Source organism: Macaca nemestrina, chromosome 1 (assembly GCF_043159975.1).
Source record: "Macaca nemestrina isolate mMacNem1 chromosome 1, mMacNem.hap1, whole genome shotgun sequence".
NCBI classification, from domain to species: domain Eukaryota; kingdom Metazoa; phylum Chordata; class Mammalia; order Primates; family Cercopithecidae; genus Macaca; species Macaca nemestrina.
The window spans coordinates 36,975,384-36,999,475 of record NC_092125.1 but is presented as its reverse complement, the minus strand read 5'-3'; the positions used below and the strand labels follow the sequence as shown (position 1 = coordinate 36,999,475).

Genomic DNA, 24,092 nt, shown 5'->3' with positions numbered 1-24,092 from the left:
TTTATGGACCTCATCTGACTGGCATGATATATTTTTTAAGGGATCTGTTTTCATTTCTAGGAGACCCATACAATTTATTGCATATAAAGTCAAAACAGAAATAAATCAATTTATTTTCAGAACATATTCCAGGTGACATCAGGAGCATTTGTTTTGAGAAACAATAAACTATTCTCCGTCTCAAAAATAAGCCCAGTTTTCTTTCAAAATTCCTCCACCTACCGTGTGGATACTCTGGATTTGGACAACAAAGGCAGATGTGAAATAGACAATGGAGCCAAATGAGATAGACCTGTGAGTCCTGACCTGGGACATTACCCCACCTGCCAGCTTTACCTACTTGGCTAGGACACACCTTGAAGCACCTGGAAGGTAAATATTGAACAAACGAAAGATAATACCGTGCCATCATGCAGGTCATAAAGCAGTGATATTTATTACCAGAAATGACACAAACTAATATGTTTCCTTCCCAGGCTGTATCTTACCCTTTATCAAAAATGCATTATGATATTATACTTCTATACACCAGTGTGAATTTAACTCAATTTATTGCATTTTCTAAAACAGTTTGGATATTATACCTCAATGCTACTCTAACAGTGATGGAAAGACAAGGTCTCCAGTCTTATCTGTTATTGTAGAGGGAAAGAAAGCTTTGTTTTTGTAGAAAGGAGTTTTCTAAAACCCCTGAAATCACAATGGGTAGAGAACAGAATTTTCTGACATCCCAATTATAGTGTCATAGAAGTCTTAGGCAGATTTGTTACTTCATGGGTGCTATTCTTAAGGAGTTATTAAGAGAATTAGAATCTCATAATTAGGATCTCATAACCTTGCAGTTGAATTTACAAAAGAAAACTGCTCACAAAACATTCTTTAGTGTCAATATTAGACTCAACACTTGCATGGATGAATCACAAATGTTTCCCATAATAGCAAATAAAATTATAGAATCAAAGAGATTACCTAATACAAACTTGCATTTGATAGATGAAACAAATCTTTATGTTCTTGTATACTTGATGTCCTGCCATTAATGAAATAAGTAGAATAAAAAACCAAAATATACAGAAACCATAAGAAAGGAAAAGAAGTCTGAGCCCAGGGAAATATCCCAGTTTTGCATTTCATGCTTATTATATCCCTATAATCGTTATCATCCTATAAATTTGCAGGTAATTTTGTAACCATTTAATGCAAAGACTTTTTTTTTTTTTTTTTTTTTTGAGACTAAGTCTCACTCTGTCCCCCAGCCCCAAGACTGTTTTCTTTTTTTCTGGAATTTAGCTTCAGCTGAGCTGAAACTTAAAGCTAAATTTGCTACCCAAAACTCAATAGTGACTCACTGTAGTTAAGGAGAGTATAAATAAAGAAAATAATCATAGGCACCTGCAGGTGCTAAGACAATTAAGAGAAACTATAAATGTTATTCACATTGAAATTCATCAGCAACTCAATACAGATGCATGTATTGTTTCTTAAGAAATCACAAAGTAGGCCAGGCATGATGGCTCATGCTTGTAATCCCAGCACTTTGGGAGGCCAAGGCAGGTGGATCACCTGAGGTCAGGAGGTCAAGACCAGCCTGGCCAATAGTGAAACCTCATCTCTACTAAAAATACAAAAATTAGCCAGGCATGGTGGCGCATGCCTGTAATCCCAGCTACTTGGGAGGCTGAGAGGGGAGAATCGCTTAAAGCCCGGAGGTGGAGGTTGCAGTGAGCCAAGGTCACCCCACTGCACCCCAGCCTAGGCAACAAGAGTGAAACTCTGTCTAAAAACAAAAAAAAGAAAGAAGTATAGAATGAGTCAGTGTTCAATAAACAGTAGAAAATAACAGATCTAAGGGAAATTTTCTGTGTTTAAAATTTTTACTTTCTTTTTTGCCTCATAAAGGATGAAAATCACTTCTTTTTTTTTCTCTTTTATAAATGCTCCCTTTAATTAGTGTTCAGATAGTGTGTATAGTGCTGACAGTCCTACATTTCAGACACAAATTCAAATAGAGAAGAAAAATGCAAAGTTCTTGCCAATTTCTAGATGAAGTTTCAGCAGTTTTACTTTTTAGGTACAATGAAAATGGTTCAAGTTGGCTCAGGAATATATGTTATGCTGATTAAAGATTTACTAGATTCATGATAAAGAATTTCCTTGAATAATTTAAAAGAAAAAGATGCTAATTTCTAGAGAGTATTTTATATTTGGTCGATCAAATCTCTATGTAGCAAAATAATTTGCACTCTCCAACTGTAGCATATTGTTATAATAATAACTCCTAAAGTATTATGAGTCTCATGAATCCTTGTTTTCATGACCTGTGACATTGCCTCTCCTTCCTTAAAAGGTAGACTCTTACTCTATGGCCTAGAATCTAGACAGGCCTTGTGATTTGCTTTGACCAATAGAATGTGGCAGAATGATGTCGTGTGAGTGCTGGAGTCTGAGCCTGAAGATTCTTGGCAGCTTCTGCCTTTGCTGTTTTGGAACAAAGTTTAACTGGCTGCTGGTTGCTGAATGATGAGAACCCACATGGAGAGAAAAATCTCAGCCTTGCAATTATCCCCATCAAAGTCAAGGAACAATGAGCCATGATCATGATCTTTAGATTGCATTTTTTGCTAAATGTGAAATATATATCTTGTATAATACACATGTAAATAGAATAGGTTTTCTCCTGAGATCTTAGAAGAGAATGCCTATAGCATTTAATAAGCCTTGGTATCATTCTATAAAAACAGCAGGAGGTAAAGGTTAACCATGTTGCATCATTATTTAAAATCCTGACCCGGCACACAACGGCTCACACTGGTAATCCCACAGCACTTAGGAAGACTGTGGTGGGAGGATTGCTTTGAGCCCAGGAGTTCAAGATCAAGCTGGGCAACAAAGTGAGACCCCTGTCTCTACAAACAAACAAACAAACAAACAAAAAATTAGCCAGGCATTGTTGCGTGCAACTATAGTTCCAACTACTCAGGATGCTAAGGTGGGAGGATCCTGATACACAATGAAGTCTGAGAACCACTGAGCTGAGAAAATAGCTAGTGTTAGCTAGCAAAATACTCAAGTGGGCAGCCCCAAAATTTGATGAGTCCACTCTTGCTATTTTTTATTTATTTATTTTTTTTGAGACAGAGTTTTGCTCTTCTTGCCCAAGCTGGAGTGCAATGGCACGATCTCGGCTGACTGCATCCTTCACCTCCTGGGTTCAAATGATTCTCCTGCCTCAACCTCCTCTGAGTAGCTGGGATGACAGGGGTGCGCCACCATGCCCGGCTAATTTTTTTGTGTTTTTAGTAGAAATGGGGTTTCACCATGTTGGCCAGGCTGGTCTTGAACTCCTGACCTCAGATGATCTGCCCGCCTCGGCCTCCCAAAGTGCTGGGATTACAGGCGTTAGCCACCGCACCCGGCTACACCTCAACCTTGGACCTGCGTGTGCCTTCTGCCAGGTGGTAGACTATAGGTGTTCTCATCTTTGCTTTTGGAGTCACCTTGTTTTATCCAGAGCCTACTGTTTGGAAAATGCAAGGCATCAAGAATAGTGCACCCTGAGGCACCTGATCTCACGAGAAGTCAACATCTTTGTTTCCTATCCTCCTCTGCCCAAAGAATAAAAGGGCAATTAGACTTATTCTGGCTGGCATTGAGATAGTGGGCAGTTTCCTTGCCCCCTGGGGAAGGCTTGCCTAGCATGAGGCTACCCCGTGCAACCTCACAATAATTATAGAAACTCTAGCCTACAAGACTGGTGATGCTCTCACTTGCCTCAAAGTCTTCCCAGACTCATTAGCCAATACTGTGCTTGACAATTACCTGGCTTTTGATTACCTCTTGGCAGAACAAGGTGGGATATGTGTAGTCACTAACTCTTCCTGTTGTACTTTGGTAAATAATTCAACATTAATAGAAAAAGATATTAAATTTATCTATGACCAGGTCAAGTGGTTGCACCAATTAAACAAAAAGGGCACAAATGCTCGGGGAATATGGGAGATCATAAAATAGACCATCCCTAATCTCATCTGGTTTTTACCCTTCCTGGGCTCTTTAGCTGCCATTCTACTTGTCTTGATTCTGGGCCTTGTCTCTCAAACTGTCTAATCTCTTTTGTGTCCAAGTAAATTGAAGCCAGCAGGGCGTGGTGGCTCACGCCTGTAATGCCACCACTTTGGGAGCCTGAGGCAGGTGAATCACTTGAGGTCAGGAGTTTGAGACCAGCCTGGGCAATATGGTGAAACCCCATCTCTACTAAAAATACAAAAATTAGCTGGGTGTGGTGGCACACAGCTGTAATCCCAGCTACTTGGGAGGCTGAGACAGAAGAATCACCTGAACCCAGGAGGCGGAAGTTGCAGCGAGCGGAGATCACTCTACTGCACTCCAGTCTGGGAGACAGAGCGAGACTCCATCTCAAAAATAAAATAAAAAATAATAAATAAATAAATAAATTGAATCGAAGTCATACAGGGATATAAACAGCTAGATTTGCATCCAGGAGATAACCAGACCTATCTAAAACTAGTTAGGGAAAAATTTCACTCCTCTAATAAGGCCCCATGTAAACACCCAAATTCAGCTTGGAGAAGTTGTAGAAGACAGACCTTCATTCCACAGTACGCCTCAAGAATGAGGACTGAGGCCAGACACAATGGCTCACACCTGTAATCCCAGCATTTTGGGAGGCTGAGGCAGGCAGATCACTTAAGCTTAGGGGTTCGAGACCAGCCTGGGGAACATGGTGAGAACCCCCTCCCAGTCTCTACAAAAAAAACATACAAAAATTAGCTGGGTGTAGTGACATGTGCCTGTGGTCCCAGCTCCCCTGCAGGATGAGGTGGGAGGATCGCTTGAGCCCAGGAGGTTGAGGCTGCAGTGAGCTATGATCATGCCATTGCACTCCAGCCTGGGTGACAGAGCAAGACCCTATTTCAAAAAAAAAAAAGAATAAGAATGAGGAGTGAATGTAGAGAAAAAGGGAGATTTTGTGTTTTTTGTTTTTTTGTTGTTTTTGGGAGAAGAGGCCAATGCAATGGCTAGTCTTTATTGGAAAGAAAAGACTTTAAGCACATTTGAGTAACTTAACACAGACGCTCCGTGGCCCCCCTGAAGGGACACCAGCTTGTAACGAGTTCCACAGTCAGGATATCACTGGGTCTTGCCTTTGTGTAGCCAAAACCAGATATGGCACTGTTGTCCTCTTCATAGATGTAGCCCACTATTCACTTATTGGTGATGGTGGGGACCAAATTAGGGTGTTCCCTGTGCCTGGAGCTGTCGTTGGGGGTATGATATTGTATGGGTCCAGTCCCTTCCGTGCAGCCATCATGACCTCCCTCTCCAACCCAGCCGCCTTCTTGTCATCAGGAAGAACACCACCTCCAGACGCCGTGGAGTAAACCATGGCCACCCCATTGGAATTGCAGGCCCTCAGGGCCTGTGTGGCCAGCGCTCCAGGTCTGCAAAGCAGTCTTGAAAGCCATCACACCTGTGACAAGCAGTAGCACTGGGAGATTTGTCACCTGGTATAATGTGTATGTGACATAGCTGAATTCCTACCGTATCCAAACTCTGTTTAAGAAACAGGATGCCTGCAATTAAAAAGTTCCCTTTGTAACCAGACTGAAACTGGTTAGAACCAAGATAGCCAACCAAATGACTTCAAAAAGACCTCAGGCTTCATTATAATCTCATTTCCATGCTAAATGACACTCCCACTAGTGCCATGACAGTTGACAATTGCCATGACAATGACCAGAAGAAGCCATAAAAGATCAAAAAAGAAGGCAGCACTATGGTTCTGAGAAGCTCACCACCCATTTCCAGAAAAAAATGTGAATATTTCTCCCCTTACTTTTAATGTCCAACTCCTTCATTAGAGAAGCCCTGTATTTTAGTCCCCTCACCGTTCACTTGTTGAGACATTGATTTGTGAGCCAGGATTCCACTTCTGGATTCCATGGCCATTGAATAAAGCCTGTGCTGGTTGACACTCACTTTTAGTTCCGTATACTGGCTTCATGACACCAAATAGTAAAATACCACATCTTTACAGGGACCAGCTTTGTTGTTAACAAAATTGGCAACCCAGATGGGACACTGGACTAGATTAGGGAAGGCCTATTTCGGAAGGCCCTTTGCCTCCCCAGAGACCTGGCAACTGGCACCTGACAACTGGAACCAGCTTTGTCAGTAACATTGTGAAGATTAAATGTAGACATAAACTCTTAGAACAGTACATGGAACAGGATAGGAATAGTCTGATTTTTAAATTTATTTATTTATTTTTTGAGATGGAGTCTCACTCTGTCACCCAGACTGGAGTGCAGTGGTGTGATCTCGGCTAGGGCCGGTTCAAGCAATTTTCCTGCCTCAGCCTCCCAAGTAGCTGGGATTACAGGTGTGCACCACCATGCCTGGCTAATTTTTGTATTTTTAGCATAGATGGGGTTTCACCATGTTGGTCAGGCTGGTCTCGAACTCCTGACCTCAGGCAATCTGCCCACCTCGGCCTCCCAAAGTGCTGGGATTACAGGTGTAAGCCACCATGCCCAGCTGAATGGTCTGATTTTTTTTTTTTTTTTTTGAGACGGAGTCTCCCTCTGTTTCCCAGGCTGGAGTGCAGTGGCCGGATCTCAGCTCACTGCAAGCTCCGCCTCCCGGGTCCAGGCCATTCTCCTGCCTCAGCCTCCCGAGTAGCTGGGACTACAGGTGCCCACCACCTCGCCCAGCTAGTTTTTTTTGTATTTTTTAGTAGAGACGGGGTTTCACCGTGTTACCCAGGATGGTCTCGATCTCCTGACCTCGTGATCCACCCGTCTGGGCCTCCCAAAGTGCTGGGATTACAGGCTTGAGCCACCGCGCCCGGCTGAATGGTCTGAATTTTAGCCATTATTAGAGATCTGGGAAGCTCTTTTTTCCTCTATGTGTAGAGCAGTTGGCCTACTGAGGAACTCTACCACCAATCAGGCTGTGCTATGACTGAGTTTCTGGAATCAGTCTACCTCTAAATGTGTTCATGGATCTATCTGAAGGACATAGAGTAGCAAGCATGGCTTCTTGCTACACAAAGTATTTTCATTTCATTTCCTATTGCTGCTGTAATGAATTCTGGAGGCTCTAGGGGAGAGCCTGTTTTCTTGCCTTTTCCATCTTCTGTAGGCAGCCTGCATTCCTTGGCTTGTAACCCTGCTTTATTCTAGACCTCTGTTTCCATTGTTATATCTCTTCTTCTTCTTCTCAATATCCCGCCTCCTCCCATAAGATTTACGTGATTGCTGGGCGCGGTGGATCATGCCTATAATCCTAGCACTTTGGGAGGCCGAGGCAGGCAGATTGTTTGAACTCAGGAGTTCGAGACCAGCCTGAGCAACATGGTGAAACCATGTCTCCACTAAAATACAAAAAAATCAGCCGGGCGTGGTGGCAGGCGCCTGTAATCCCAGCTACTCGGAAGGGAGAGGCAGGAGAATTGCTTGAACCTGGGAGGCAGAAGTTACAGGGAGCTGAGACCACGCCACTGCACTCCAGCCAGGGTGACAGAGTAAGACTCTGCTTCAAAAAAAAAAAAAAAAAGATTCATGTGATTACTTTGGGCCCACTGGCTAATGCAGGATTATCGCCCCATCTCAAGATCCTTAATTTAGTCATATCTACAAAATCCATTTGACCATGTAAGATAACATATTCTCAGGTTCTGGAGATTATAAGGTGGACATCTTTGATGAGGAAGTGTCATTGCTTACCACACCGGACAAGGAGTTTATCTTAGTTGTGGTGGACACATTTCTCTGAATCATACAGAGGTCATGTTAGCCATTTTCTCACTGATGCTCTTTTCCCAAAGAATGACAGTGGGAAAGATAAATGCCAGCCTTTGAAAAGACAGAGAGAGAGAGGAGGAGTATACCATTTTTCTTATGTGAGTGAAGAAATGGTGATAAGAATGGCCACTTTCTGAAAATATGCAAGGACTACCTAAAACCCTGGAATGTTAAGGGCTTGACATCAAGCTTAAGGGCTTGATGACATATAAGTCATAGTAGCAACTCCAGCTGAGGCTGGAGTTGCTATGCTTCCAGATCCCACATGACAGTGACAAATGATCGTGTTATAGCAAAACACATAAGAACACAAGCTCTGGAGTCAGCCAAGACCCAAATCCTTGCTCTGCTAGCTCTGCTATTTAGTGAGTGACCTTGGATGACCTCTTAACTTCTCTAAGTTTTCTTGACTGTAAAATGGGGATAGTAAGAGTTCACAGGTTTGTTATTAGGATTACATGAGATAATGTATGCAAAGTGCTTAGCATAGTGTCTGACACAGTAATTACTACTCAATAAATTATTATTATTATAACTGGAATAAATATGAGGAAAGATAAAGTAGAATTGCACCATCTAACACAACAACATATTCTATAATCTCCTATAAATCTCCCCCCCCACCAAAGTCCCACTCATCATAGCAACTACTCTCCCAAATTGCTCTTCTTTGTCTCTTTGGAAATGCCTATCCTTTCTGGGTCTCTGCTTCTCACTTTTGGAATAATTTCTGTCAGGCATCTTCTGTCTAGCTTCTCATTTAGGCTCATTCCATTCTGTTTCTCTGCCCATTTAACTGACAAGTATAACAAAGGCACAATATTGAGTCATATAAATATCCCTTTAAAAGGAGCTGAAATTGATGGACATTTGGGTTGGTTCCAAGTCTTTGTTATTGTGAATAGTGCCGCAATAAACATACTGTGCATGTGTCTTTATAGCAGCATGATTCATAATCCTTTGGGATTATGATGGGATCGCTGGGTCAAATGGTATTTCTAGTTCTAGATCCTTGAGGAATCGCCACACTGTCTTCCACAATGGTTGAACTAGTTGTGCACATCTACCCTAGAACATAAAGTATAATAATAAAAAAAAAAAGTAGCTGAAAGTGGCAGAAACAAGTCTGTGAATACTTACCCTGGTCTCTTTTTGTCCTATCAACCTCTGTTTTTGTTTGTTTGTTTGTTTTTTGAGACAGAGTTTCACTCTGTTGCCCAGGCCAGACTGCAGTGGCACGATCCATCTCGACTCTCTGCAACCTCCGCTTCCCAGGCTCCAGTGATTCTCCTGCCTCAGCCTCCAAGTAGCTGGGATTACAAGCTCCTGCCACCACGTCCGGCTAATTTTTGTATTTTTAGTACAGATGGGGTTTCACCATGTTGGCCAGGATGGTCTTGAACTCCTGACCTCAGGTGATCCGCCCACCTTGGCCTCCCAAAGTGTTGGGATTGCAGGCGTGAGACAGCAAGCCTGGCCTTTTTTATTTTTATTTTTTTTTCCTGAGATGGAGGTTCACTCTGTCACCCAGGCTGGAGTACAGTGGAGCGATCTTGGCTCACTGCAACCTCTGCCTCCCAGGTTCAAGTGATTCTAGTGCCTCAGCCTCCCAAGTAGCTGGGACTACAGGCACCCACCACCACACCCAGCTAATTTTTGTATTTTTAGTAGAGACTGGATTTCACCACGTTGGCCAGGCTGATCTCGAACTCCGCATCTCAAGTGATCTGCCCCCCTCGGCCTCCCAAAATGCAGGCATTATAGGACAGTCAACTTCATTTTTTATCCTCATATTCTTTCAGCTTACAACTTTGTTCAGGTGTGCCAAGTGTTTGGAGAACCATATAAATTGAGCTTATTTATGTTCAGTTTGGAATTCTGAAATATTTATTAAACTATTTCATCTATGTCGACTAGGGAAAAACACATCTGCTCAATAGTGACTGCTCTGGAAAAGTCCTTGTTAGCTACTAGCTACAGGTTTCCCCTATCCAAGGAGGACATCTAGAGGCTAATTGTGATGTGTAGCCTTTCCAGGAATGCTTTCCAAATTTTCTTCACAGATCCAATCATAAATCATAAATCACATATCCAGTAAGTCTAACCAGAATCAATATTAAAGTATAGCTAATCTTAAGGGAAGAAACAGACCTAACGAGGTTACATTTATTTTCCAGGCACATAGAAGTACATTAAGGGTACAGAAGAACTTTTAAATGTGATGAGTGGGGAGAAGAGCTGTAAAGACAATTTGGGGGCTGGGCGCGGTAGCTTATGCCTGTAATCCCAACACTTAGGGAGGCCAAGGCGGGTGGATCACTTGAGATCAGGAGTTCGAGACAAGTCTGGTCAACATGGTGAAACGCCATCTCTACTAAAAATACAAAAATTAGCTGGGTGTGGTGGTGGGCACCTGTAATCCTGGCTACATGGGAGGCTGAGGCAGGTGAATGGCTTGAACCCGGGAGGCAGAGGTTGCAGTGAGCTGAGATGGAGCCACTGCACTCTAGCCTGCCAGCCTGCCAGCCTGGTCCACAAGAGCGAAACTCCATCTCAAAAAAAAAAAAAAAAAAAAAAAAAAAGAATTTGGGACAGGTGGAGAAATGTGAGCATTGACTGATGTGATTGAGTTAATGTTGATATGCTTTTTTTTTTTTTTTTTTTTTTTTGGAGACGGAGTCTGGCTCTGTTGCCCAGGCTGGAGTGTAGTGGCCGGATCTCAGCTCACTGCAAGCCCCGCCTCCCGGGTTCACGCCATTCTCCTGCCTCAGCCTCCTGAGTAGCTGGGAGTACAGGCGCCCGCCACCTCGCCCGGCTAAGTTTTTTTTGTATTTTAGTAGAGACGGGGTTTCACCGTGTTAGCCAGGATGGTCTCGATCTCCTGAACTCGTGATCCGCCCGTCTCGGCCTCCCAAAGTGCTGGGATTACAGGCTTGAGCCACCGCGCTCGGCCAATGTTGATATTCTTAAGTGCATTAGGACACTGTGCTTCTGCAGGACAGTATTCCTGTTCTTGGGAGATTCAAGCTGGGATATTTAAAAATAATGTAGAAGGACATCTGCAACCTACTTTCAAATGTTTTAACAAAAGGGAGATGTGTGTACACATATGTAGAGAGACAAAGCAGGTGTGGCAAGATGTCAACAGTTGGTAAATCTAAATGGGGAGAAATGTGAGTATTCATTACACTTTTCTACAACTTTACATTTTTTTCCAAATGAAAAAAGTTAGAACAGATCGGGAATGGTAGCTCATGCCTATAATCCCAGCGCTTTGGGAGGCTGAGGTCCATGGGTCACCTGAGGTCAGGAGTTCGAGACAAGCCTGGCCAACATGGTGAAACCCCGTCTCTACTAAAAATACAAAAATTAGCCAGGCATGGTGGTGGGGGCCTGTAATCCCAGCTATGTGGGAGGCTGAGGCAGGAGAATGGCTTGAACCCCAGAGGCAGAGGTTGCAGTGAGCTGATACTGCGCCGCTGCACTCCAGCCTGGGCAACTGAATGAGACTCCGTCTAAAAAAAAAAAAAAAAATTAGAACATAAAAGCAATAGGCAAAGTCACTTAAAATATTACCTGAATTTGTATCTCAACCGTTGTGACATCTCTTATCCTGTGTTTTGTTCCTATGTTGAAATTGGACTTTTTTTTTTTTTTTTTTTTTGGTGACGGAGTCCCGCTCTGTCGCCCAGGTTGGAGTGCAGTGGCACAATCTCAGCTCACTGCAACCTCCACCTCTCAAGTTCAAGCGATTCTCTTGCCTCAGCCTCCCAAGTAGCTGGGATAACAGATGCATGCCACCACACCTGGCTGATTGATTAATTGATTGATTGATTTTTTTTTTTTTTTTGAGATGGAGTTTCGCTCTTGTTGCCCAGGCTGGAGTGCAATGGCATGATCTTGGCTCACTGAAACCTCTGCCTCCTGGGTTCAAGCGATTCTCCTGCCTCAGCCTCCTGAGTAGTTGGGATTACAGGTGTGTGCCACCACGCTTGGCTAATTTTGCATTTTTAGTAGGGGTGGGATTTCTCCATGTTGGTCAGGCTGGTCTCAAACACCCAACCTCAGGTGATTCGCCCATCTCAGCCACCCAATATTTTTTTATTTTTTGAGATGGAGTCTTGCTCTGTGGCCCAAGCTGGAGTGCAGTGGCATGATCTCAGTTCACCGCAACCTCTGCCTCCCCGGTTCAAGCGATCCTCCTGCCTCAACCTCCCGAGTAGCTGGGATTACAGGCACCTACCACCATGGCTGAGTAATTTTTGTATTTTTAGTAGGGGCGGGGTTTCACTACGTTGGCCAGGCTGGTCTTGAACTCCTGATCTCATGATCCGCCCGCCTGGGTCTCTCAAATTGCTGGGATTACAGGCGTGAGCCACCGTGCCCAGCTGAAATCAGAGTTCTTATGTCTTCCAATCCCACTGTATTGTAATCACTCACATAGTTATTATGTGCCCCTTGTATCATTCAGCATACAGCAAACACTCAAAAATATTTGCTGATGCTAGAAAAAAAAAAGTGATAGAAAACTTCACAGCTCCCCACTGTGCCATGCTCCCTCTGGTCTTCCTTAGGGCGAGGAGAATGCTTCCTTCCCGTTTCCCCTTCCTCCAGATTCCCACGTTGGGGGAAACCTTCCCGGCCCTGCTTCTGTGCTCTTAGATCATTTCCCCTTCTTTAGCACTCATTGCACTGTATATTCTAATTGTCAATTTTCTTCGCTGGATTCTCCAACCACACTACAATTTCCTTGAGGAGAAGGGAATTTTGTCTGCCTTTTTTACAGCTGTTACCTTAGTCCCTGATACAGTAGCTGGTACACAGTAAGAGCTTAATATTTAGTGAATGAATGACCAATGCTAGGATGACCAATGTTTTAAAAAGCCAAACTGGCTGGGCACAGTGGCTCACACCTGAAATCCCAGCACTTTGGGAGGCTGAGGCGGGTGGATCACCAGAGGTCTGGGGTTCGAGATCAGCCTGACCAACATGAGAAACCCTGTCTCTACTAAAAATACAAAATTAGCTGGGCGTGGTGGCACATGCCTGTAATCCCAGCTACTGAGGAGGCTGAGGCAGGAGAATTGCTTTAACCCGGGTGGTGGAGGTTGCAGTGAGCTGAGATCGCGCCATTGTACTCTAGCCTGGGGAACAAGAGCAAAACGCCGCCTCAAAAAAAAAAAAAAAAAAAAAAAAGAGACAAACTGGAATACAGCCATACTGGAAACTCCCCCAAATACATGTATAACTATACACATATATGTTGTTAATTTAGCATAAAATACGAAAATAGTGTTTATTTGATATCAAAGGGGTTTTGATTATTATGGTAAAACAATTTCTTAGGAAGAAGTTCAAAGTCCTCCTTTTCAGGAGAGACTCTATTTATTGAATTAATCTTTATATTATTATTATTATTTTTGAGACAGGGTCTCACTCTATTGCTCTGACTAGAGTGCAGTGGCATGATCATAGCTCACTGCAGCCTCGACCTGCTGGGCTTAAGCAATCCTCCCACCTTAGCCTCCCAAGGAGGGAGTATAAACATGAGCCACCACACTCAGCTAATTAAAAAAATTTTTTTATAGAGATGGAGTCTCATTATGTTGGCCAGGCTGGACTTGAACTCCTGAGCTCAATGTTCCTCCCACCTCGGCCTCCCAAAGTGCTGGGATTACCGGTGTGAGCTACCACGCCCAACCAATCTTTGTATTCCTCATTACAGTTTTATACTCACTTCTCATTTAATACTTCTATTTTCCTTCCTTCCTTCCTTCCTTCCTTCCTTCCTTCCTTCCTTCCTTCCTTCCTTCCTTCCTTCCTTCCTTCCTTCCTTCCTCTCTCCCTTCCTTCCTCTCTCTCTTCCTTCCTTCCTCTCTCTCTTTCCTTTTTCTTTCTTTCTTTCTTTGACAGGGTCTCATTCTGTCACCCAGGATGGAGTACAGCGGCGTGATCTCGGCCCACTGCTGCAATCTCGGCTCACTGAGGCCTTGACTTCCCAAGCTCAGGCCATCCTCCTGCCTCAATACTCCCCACCGGACTACCACTCTATCCCCGAGTAGCTGGGATTACAAGGGAGCGCCACCATGCCTGGCTAATTTTTATATTTTTTGTAGAGACAGGTTTTCGCCATGTTGCAAAGGCTGTAATACTTTTTCCCGATCAACTTATTACATATACATGTACATAAAAACATTATATATATGTATTGTGTGTATATATACTTTTTAAATTTTTACTTTTTCAAATTCTATTTCTAACTCATTGCTCCTATAAAGGGAACCTACTAAGTTTATGGATCTTTACTTATACCTAGCCATTCTAACTTGTTGTATTAATTCTAAAACTCTTTAGTTGAGCATCCCAGATTTTCTAAATACATAGTCATAGCTGCCAGGCATGGTGGCTCACACCTGTAATCCCAGCACTTTGAGAGGCCGAGGCAGGCGCGTCACCTAAGGCTGGGAGTTCGAGGCCAGCCTGATCAACATGGAGAAACCCTGTCTCTACTAAAAATACAAAATTAACTGGGCGTGGTGGCACATGCTTGTCATCCCAGCTACCCGGGAGGGTGAGGCAGGAGAATCGCTTGAACCCGGGAGGCAGAGGTTGCGGTGAGCCGAGATCAGGCCATTGCACTCTAGCCTGGGGAACAAGAGCAAAACTCTGTCTCAAAAATATATACATATATATTATATATCTTATATATTATATATGATATATATTTTATATAATATATAGATATATATAGATATATTCATAGCTTCAGATAGTTTCCCAATATTTATACCACTTAGTTTTTCTGTTTTATTACATTATCTAGAATAATGGCCTTCAAATTAATGTATGCATGCCTTTGGGTTACACAAAGACTTTGCCAATGCTATATCAACAGGGAAGCTTTAACAGTCTCCAGATACTTAGGTTATGTGCATTCTTTTTCCTAAAGCTGGTGAGCATGTGTCTTCCTTCCTCATACTTGAAAGGTACTTTTTGGTAATGATACTCAGGATTGTAATTAAACTTTCCAATAGTATTCTAGTTATCTAACCAAACTGTCATTTACAGTGCAAGAAACTCAGTCCCAGTGAGATTTTCTGATGCTTCAAGGGTCATACAGTTCCATGTTACCTTCCTTTAATTTAGTAGAAAAATTTATGCCGGGCTGGCACAGTGACTCAAGCCTGTAATCCCAGCACTTTGGGAGGCTGAGGTGGGCGGATCACCTGAGGTCAAAAGTTTGATACCAGACTGGCCAACATGGAAAATCCCCGTCTCTACTAAAAATACAAAAATTAGCGAGGCATGGTGGCACATGCCTGTAATCCCAGCTACTCGGGAGGCTGAGGCAGGAGAACACTTGAACCCAGGAGATGGAGGTTGCAGTGAGCCAAGATTGTGCCACTGTACTCTAGCCTGGGCAACAGAGAGAGACTCTGTCTCAAAAAAAAAAAAAAAAAGAAGAAGAAGAAAAAAGAAAAATTCATGGCAATTATGGGTTCAGAAATTATTTTAATGATACTAATTTTTAAATGGTGACTGTATCAAGAAACTAAAGTTTATTATTAGCATTCAGTAGGCCCTTTTTTCCTGCTGCCTAACTTGCCTAACCTTTTAGGATTACTTATTTCTTCAACAGTTTCTTCCATTTCTATAATATAGTCCTATATAAAAGATTCCTGTGTATTAACTTAGATTATTATACCTATTAATTCAGGAAATAATTGTGAAACTGATGGTCAATAGACTCTTCTTAAATTTTACAGGTGACTCTTGTTTTGACACCTTTCAGCTGTATTTCAAGTGGGAGTCTTACAGGTGTTGAAGATAGAAGATGAAAGGTGTTTTATGAAGTAGGCTCCAAAATCAGAGTCAACTCTGCCATACTCGTTGGTCAAAGCAAACCACAGGACCAGCCCAGATTCAAGGAAGAGAGAAACAGACTGTACACTCTGAAGCACATTGGATGTCATCATGAGTTAAACCTCTCTTTCTCAGGGGAAATGATTTTAAAGCACAGAGGTAATTTGAACCCGTGAAATTGAAGTTGAATTGCAAATAAGTTACAGTTTTGTTTTGTTTTATTTTATTTTTATTTTATTTTACGAGACAGGGTCTTACTCTGTCCCTACGCTGGAGTGCAGTGGCCCGTTTACAGCTCACTGCAGTCTCAAATTCCTGGGCTCAGATGATCCTCTCACCTCAGCCTCCCAGGTAGCTGGGACTACAAGCACACACCACCATACCCGGCTAACTTTTTGTATTTTTTGTTGAGATAGGGTTTTGCCATGTTGCCCAGGCTGGTTTTGAACTCCTGGGCTCAAGTGATCTGCCCGCCTCAGCCTCTCAAAGTGCTGAGATTGCAGGTGTGAGCCATTGCACACAGCCCAAGTTACAGTTTTAGTACTGAAAAAACTTGGCTATCCTTTCCTCCTGGTGACACTTTTTTTTCTTTTCTTTTCTTTTCTTTTTTTTTTTTTTTTTTTGAGGTGAAGTTTCACTCTGTCACCCAGGCTGGAGTGCAGTGGCACGATCTTGGCTCACTGCAACCTCTGCCTCCTGGGTTCAAGTGATTCTCCTGAGTCAGCCTTTCAAGTAGCTGGGATTACAGGCGCCCAACACCACACCAGGCTAATTTTTTTGTATTTTTAGTAGAGATGGGGTTTCATCATGTTGGTCAGGGTGGTCTCGAACTTCTGACCTCAAGTGATCCACCTGCCTCGGCCTCCCAAAGTGCTGGGACTACAGGCGTGAGCCACTGTGCCTGGCCTCTTTTTCTTTTTCTTTTTTTTTTTTTAAGTTCTGAAGCAGGCTTATTTCCAAAAAAAAATGAGTCATTTTTTCCACTAACATTTTTGTTGCAACCTACATGTAACAGTGAGCAACTCAGGGTGTTCCGTTCATACCCTTTCCCCCTTTAAGGCTACTTAGGCCTCTTTAAAGACCATCAAATTGTTTTGGAGAAATGGCACATACATTTCTGTTTTACTGTAATCCTTTTCTCTATTCTCATCTTCAGTATAATTTGCAAATTATACTTTGAAAATATGATGTTACGCAAGTCAACATTTTAACAACTTTTCTATGGCAGGCATCAATGATAGTCATCTTAAAGGCACGTGTCTAAATAGACTACCTTCTGCCGGGCGCGGTGGCTCAAGCCTGTAATCCCAGCACTTTGGGAGGCCGAGACGGGTGGATCACAACGTCAGGAGATCGAGACCATCCTGCCTAACACGGTGAAACCCCGTCTCTACTAAAAAATACAAAAAACTAGCCGGGCGAGGTGGCGGGCGCCTGTAGTCCCAGCTACTCGGGAAGCTGAGGCAGGAGAATGGCTTGAACCCGGGAGGCAGAGCTTGCAGTGAGCTGAGATCTGGCCACTGCACTCCAGCCTGGGCGACAGAGCAAGACTCCGTCTCAAAAAAAAAAAAAAATAGACTACCTTCTTCCATTTCTGTCAAAAGTCTCACTGAGTGTTTCTGCATATTTTAAGAAAACTGAAAACTCGCCAGAAACTTTTATTATTGTCTTAGCCTGTTTGAGCTGCTATGAAAAGATGCCTTAGACTGGGTAATTTATAAACAACGGGGCTGGGCGTGGTGGCTTATGCCAGTAATCCTAGCACTTTGGGAGGCCGAGGTAGGCGGATCACCTGAGGTCAGGGATTTGAGATCAGTGTGGCCAACATGGTGAAACCCCATTTCTACTAAAAATACAAAAATTAGTCAGGTGTAGTGATGGGTGCCTGTAGTCTCAGCTACTTGGGAGGTTGAGGCAGGAGAATCTCTTGAACCTAGGAGGCGGAGGTAGCAGTGAGCCGAGATTGCGCCACTGCACTCCAGCCTGGGCGACAGAGTGAAACTTCGTTTCAAAAAATAAATGAATAAATAAATAAACAAACAAACAGCAGGTATTTACTGCTTACAGCTCTGGAGGCTAGGAAGTCCAAGATCATGGAGCCAGCAGATTTAGTGTCTGGTGAGGGCTCACTCTTGGCTTCATAGATGGCATCTTCTTGCTGTGTCCTCACGTTGCAGAAGAGTCCAGCAGCTTACTCAGGCCCTTCATAAGGTGTTAATCGCATTAATGAGGGCTAGTCTTCATGATCTAATCACTCCTTAAAAGCACCACCTCTTAATACTATTGCACTGGGGGTTAGGTTTCAATGTAGGAATTTTGGAGGACACAAACATTCCAGGCACAAGTAAGCAAATCATACATTGTCTTCGTCCATTTTGTACTGCTGTGACAGAATACCACAGACTGGGTAACTTATAATAAACATAAATTTATTGGCTCACAGTTCCAGAGTCTGGGAAGTTCAAGATCAAGCAGCCAGCCTGTTGGGAGGGCCTCCTTGCTGCTTTGTCCCATGGCAGAAGGTGGCAGGGCAAGGAGCGAGAGTGAGAGAGCAAGAGGGTGCCGAACTTGCTTTTAAAACAAACCCCCTCTTGATAACTAACCCACTCTCACAATAATGACATTAATTACCTCCTATTAGGCCCTGTCTCTCAACACTGTAGCGTTGGGGATTAAGTTTACAACACATAAGCTTTAGGGGACACATTCAAATCACAGCATTCTGCCCCTGGCCCTCCAAATTCATGTTTTTCTCACAATGCAAAATACATTCTTTCCATCCCAATAGTCCCCAACATCTAACTTTTTCCAGCATCAACTCAAAAATCCAAAGTCCAGAGTCTCATCTAAATCAATATGAGCGGGACTCAAGGCAAGATTGGTCCTGAGGTAAATTCCTCTCCCATTGTGAGCCTGTGAAATTAAAAAACTAAGTGTTTTCAAAATACACTTCAAAATACATTTGTTTGCCAAATACAGGCATAGAATAAACATTCCCCTTCCAAACTGGAGAAATGGGCAAGAAGAAAGGGGTAACTGGTCCCAAGTAAGTCCAGAATCCAACAGGGAAAGCAACATTAATTATTAAAGCTGGGGAATAATCTCCTTTGACTCTATGTCCTGCATCCAGGGCACATGGAGGCAAGGGTTGGGCTCCCAAGGCCTCGGGCGGTAACGCTCATGTATTGGAGTCTCGTACCTGCAGGTTCTCTAATCTGCAATTGCGTACTGGCTCTACAGTCCTTGGGTTTCAAAAAAATTACCTGAAACTTTTTTTTAAATCCGAAGTCCCTAAGACCTAGGAAGAATTTACTGTTGTTGTTTCTGTGACTCAAGGTATCACGTGATAGACTGTAGAAAGTGTGACTGTTGGTGGCTGGGCGCAGTGGTTTATGCCTGTAATCCCAGCACTTTGTGAGGCTGAGGTGGGCGGATCACTTGGAGGTCAGGAGTTCAAGACCAGCCTGGCCAACGTGGTGAAACCCCATCTCTACTAAAAATACAAAAATTAGCAGGGTGTGGTGGCACGTGCCTTGTAATCCCAGCTACTCTGGAGGCTGAGGCACAAGAACCACTTGAACCCGGGAGGTGGAGGTTGCAGTGAGCCGAGATCGTGCCACTGTACTTCAGCCTGAGCAACAGAGTGAGACTCCATCTCAAAAAAAAAAAGAAAAAAAAAAAAAGAAAGTGTGACTGTTGGTAGGACCTGTCAGAATCAGCTCTCTATTATGAGGGGCCGACTCATCTATCATCAAATTTCCCCTTTTGTTTGCCAACAAGACATTTAGTTGCAACCTCAGAATCAGGAGATATAAATGTATTCAGTTTCATAGAGCAATCAAGGAATGCGTGCTAATCCATGTTAGTTTTTGTGATATGCCCAAATCAATTCACCAGCAACTGTTTCAGACCGAGCATTGGTGTCTTTTGAGGAGATGCAAAAGTTTTTCATTGATGCAGAAGTACTTACCTTTCTCATTCTGGACTTGTGAGATTTAGTCTTCAAGTTAGTACTTTCACTGGCCAACTCCAAATTATTTCCTGCAAATTGTGTGGTATGCTGTTTTGGTTATTTGCCTCTTACATCCTGTTTTATGGGCCCTTCTATCTATATTGCATTAAAACAGCACAGTAGCTTAGTCTTGTTTTGCAATGATATCAAGGTAATGCTGGCATAGGTATTGTAATTGTTCTTTTTCGTTATCTGAACTTTTAGAAAACATGGTCACAATATTAAAAGTTAAACTAGTACTATCCTGATACAAAACACAATCGTTAATCCACAGGCAAAGTCAAAGACAGAATATTACAAAACACATAAATAACCCACCTAAACTGCATCCCTTGGAGTAAGGCAACAATGGAAGATCTGTTCTTGTGAACTGCTAATCAGAGTGACCAACATCAGCCTGGGGAACTGAGCGGGGAGCAGCAACCAGCGACTACAGAATTTATGTCTAATCTACTTGACACTAACGACAGTGTTGCTTTCAGCCTCTATTTTGGGGGACATCACAAGGCTTTTGCCTGGGACTTTTCCTGTTGCTGGCAAGGGGCTTCCCAGGACCTGGGATTTTCATGCTCGGCCACTCCTTTCACATAATTGCCTTTCTCACTCTATTCAGGTGCTCACACAAGATTGTTGCTCTGTGGGGACGCTCTATTCAGCCTACTTGGACTCTAACGTTTCTTCCTTCTGGCTGACTGTCCTCCCAACATGGATTCTCCTTTACCCTGTCTGGGCTGTCCCTCTATAAGTATAGTGCTTAATACACAAACAAGTCACAAGGCCAGTACAGATTCAAAGGGTTTAAAGTGTGGGGATATAGATTTTACCTCTTGACAAAAAGACCAGCAAGGCCAGGCGTGGGTGACAGTGCAAGACTCCATCTCAAAAAAAAAAAACCAGCAAAATATTATGGCTATGTTTTCAACCTGCCACAGGGCTTTAATGTTTTTTTGTGTGTGTTTTTTTCGAGACAGAGCTTTGCTTTTGTTGCCCAGGCTGGGGTGCAATGGTGCGATCTCAGCTTACTGCAACCTCTACCTCCCGGGTTCAAGCGATTCTCCTGCCTCAGCTTCCCAAGTAGCTAGGATTATGCGCATGCACCACCACACCTGGATAATTTTGTATTTTTTAGTAGAGACGGGGTTTCACCATGTTGGTCAGGCTGGCCTTGAACTACCGACCTCAAGTGATCCACCTGCCTCGGCCTCCCAAAGTGCTAGGATTACAGGCGTGAGCCACCATGCCTGGCCTTTAATTTTTTTTTTTTTTTAAATAATTAACTAGCTATATGGCTTTGGGTTATGACAAAAGCGTAGATTCTTAGAAACAGACGGGACCAGGCCAATCTTAAGTCCCACTACTTAATACATTTCCTCTGCCCTCTGCCACCCCCAGCTCCTCTTCTTTTCCCATGTGATGAGATGTTCCTGGATAAGCTCATCAAGCCTCTGTGCCCTGCTTAGGCTGTTTCCTCTCGCTTGAAAGCCAGTACCTCCTCCCCCTGCCCCATCTTTTTATTGAAGTATAGTGTTCATACAGAAAAGTGCATATGCTTACCCACTAAATATGTACAATTATTATGTTCCAATTAAAAATAATTTTAACAGAAAAGTATTTATGTGTGTACATTTGACCCCTGAACAACACGGGTTTGAACTACAAGGGTGTAGTTATATGTAGAGTTTTTAAATCAAAGGCTGATGGCTTCAAGGGATGTGAAATATGCACATACATAAGTTAACTTTTTGTATAGGAGGGTTCTGCAGGGCGCACTGGGCAACTTGAGTATGCACGAATTTTGGTATACATGAGGGGTTCTAGAACCAATCCTTCATGTATACAGAGGGACAACTGTATATATATATGTGTGTGTGTGTATATATATATGCATGCATACACACACATATAGAAATCACATAAAATATATATCTCTCTCATAAGTTTACTGCTTGACAGATTTTGCAAAGTGAACACTTCAGGTCATTAGCATCTGAAAGCAGAACATTACCAATACCTCAGAAGCCCTATTCATGTCTGTGTCTAAATTTCTTCGTTTTAAAAGGGCACCAGTTATATTGGATGACTTCACTTTAACTCGATTACTTCTGTAAAGACCCTATTTCCAAAGAAGTTAACTTTCTGTGGTACTAGGAGTTAGGGCTTCAACTCTTAGTTTTTGGGGAACACAATTCAACCCATCGAATAGGTCATGTTAGAATTCAAGACATCCGAGATTTGATGAAATCATGTTTATAATCCATTTTTTGCTTAAGCTAGTTTGAGCTGATTATCTGGTATAATCACAATGTAACCAATACAATCAATACAAATGCTCTGGTGCAACCATGTTTGCCTAATGCGAATTACTTACACATAATTAGTAAACTGGAGAACGGTGTCAGTAGAACAAGTAACTTGTGTTACTTCACTTGGACTTTTCTCAGCATGTTAATGTTTTGAAGTGATATGTAATAAACATCCTCACAATCAGAGAAAGCTTTTAGCAATTTATGAAGACTTAAAAAAAACATAACTGAACCCTGCAGAAGTGCCGACTTTATCGTGAATACAAGTGCCTCCCTTCAGTGTATAAGCAACTAGTTTGGTGGCTTCAGGAACCACCAAACTTTCTACTGAGCTCTTTAGAAAGCTGCCAAGAGCAGATGAAGAAGGTGCAAAGACAATGTCCTGTGTTCTCCTTTTAGAGGGTTTTCCAGACCTTCCTCAGGATCCTAGTTTCCTCTCCACTTCGTAAGTGCATCTCTTGTGACTCTGCTTTCTGCCAAAAACGGCAAGCTAAATTTGTTTCTCAATGTTCCCTAAAAGGCAGTGCTCTTCCCATTTTTCTGAGGTAACTCCTACTTATCTCTTACCTCTTCCCCTTTGCCTGCCCCTGGGAGAAGTTCCACATCTTCTCAATTACCTTACCTTCAAACAGTTATGTGTTTCCACAGCAACCCCTTATCCCCCATCAACACTTATTACATGTTATTGTAATTACTTGTTTATGGCTGTTTTCCTCACTAGAGCATAAGCAGGTTGGTCTTAATCACCAGTGTATCTCCAGTAACTAGTACAGTGCCTGGAATACAGAAAGTACTCATTAAATATGAATTAAATCTGCTGGGCATGGTGGCTCATGCCTGTAATCCCAGCACTTTGGGAGGCAGAGGTGAGAAGATCACTCGAGGCCAGGAGTTCAAGACCAGCCTGTCCAACATGGTGAAACCCCATCTCTACTAAAAATACAAAAAATTTAGCCGGGTGTGTTGGTGGGCGCCTGTAATCCCAGCTACTCAGGAGGCTGAGGCAGGAGAATCACTTGAACCTGGGAGGCGGAGGTTTCAGTGAGCTGATATGGTGTCACTGTGCTCTACCTTGGGCCACAGAGCCAGACTCCATCTCAAATAATAATAATAATTAAATAAAATAGAATGTTAGAAATCTCAATTTTCTATCTTTTGATAATTTGGTTGTAGTAATTTGCTAAGGCTGCCATAACAAAGTACCACAGACTGGGTGGCTTAGACAACAGAAGTTTATTTTGTTACAGTTCTGGAAGCTGGACGTCCAAGATCAAGGTTGGTTTCTCCTGAGATCTCTCCTTGGTTTGTAGATGGCCACCTTCTCCCTGTGTCTTCACAAGGTCTTCCCTCTGTGTGTGTCTGTGTCTAGATTTCCTCTTCTTATAAGGACACCAGTCCTATTGGATTAGGGATCATCCTAATGGACTCATTTTAACTTGGTCACTTCTTTAAAGACCCTATCTCCAAAGACAGTCACATTCTGAGGTACTGCAGGTTAGGACTTCAATATTTGAATTTTGTGGTAGGGGGACCCAATTCAGATCATAAGGGCCTTATAGAGGAGAGCTGAGGCACTCCAACCGGCAGCAGCACCAACGGCCAGACGTGTGCATTCAGTCATCATGCCCCTTCTAGCCCAGCCAATGCTATTATATGAACCAAGGTAAGTTCAGCAGAACTGTCCAGCCAATCCATAGAATTGTAAGAAGTAATAAATCACTCCTGTTTTTTTTTTTTTTTTTGAGACGGAGTCTCGCTCTGTCACCCAGGCTGGAGTGCAGTGGCCGGATCTCAGCTCACTGCAAGCTCCGCCTCCCGGGTTCACGCCATTCTCCTGCCTCAGCCTCCCGAGTAGCTGGGACTACAGGTGCCCGCCACCTCGCCCGGCTAGTTTTTTGTATTTTTTAGTAGAGACGGGGTTTCACCGTGTTAACCAGGATGGTCTCGATCTCCTGACCTCGTGATCCGCCCGTCTCGGCCTCCCAAAGTGCTGGGATTACAGGCTTGAGCCACCGCGCCCGGCCGAATCACTCCTGTTTTAAGCCACTAGATTTTGAGGGATGTTTTGTTATGCAGCAATAGAGAACT

General features: G+C 43.1%; 1 long non-coding RNA gene across 1 annotated transcript; it reads left to right on the top strand.

The window, feature by feature from the left end:
- The first annotated feature begins 132 nt into the window (after window positions 1-132).
- Window positions 133-22,283, top strand: LOC139357775 (uncharacterized). The gene is made up of 3 exons (XR_011611528.1): window positions 133-372; window positions 15,593-15,848; window positions 16,918-22,283. It is a non-coding gene; the product is annotated as an uncharacterized lncRNA (long non-coding RNA).
- The last annotated feature ends 1,809 nt before the right edge of the window (window positions 22,284-24,092 follow it).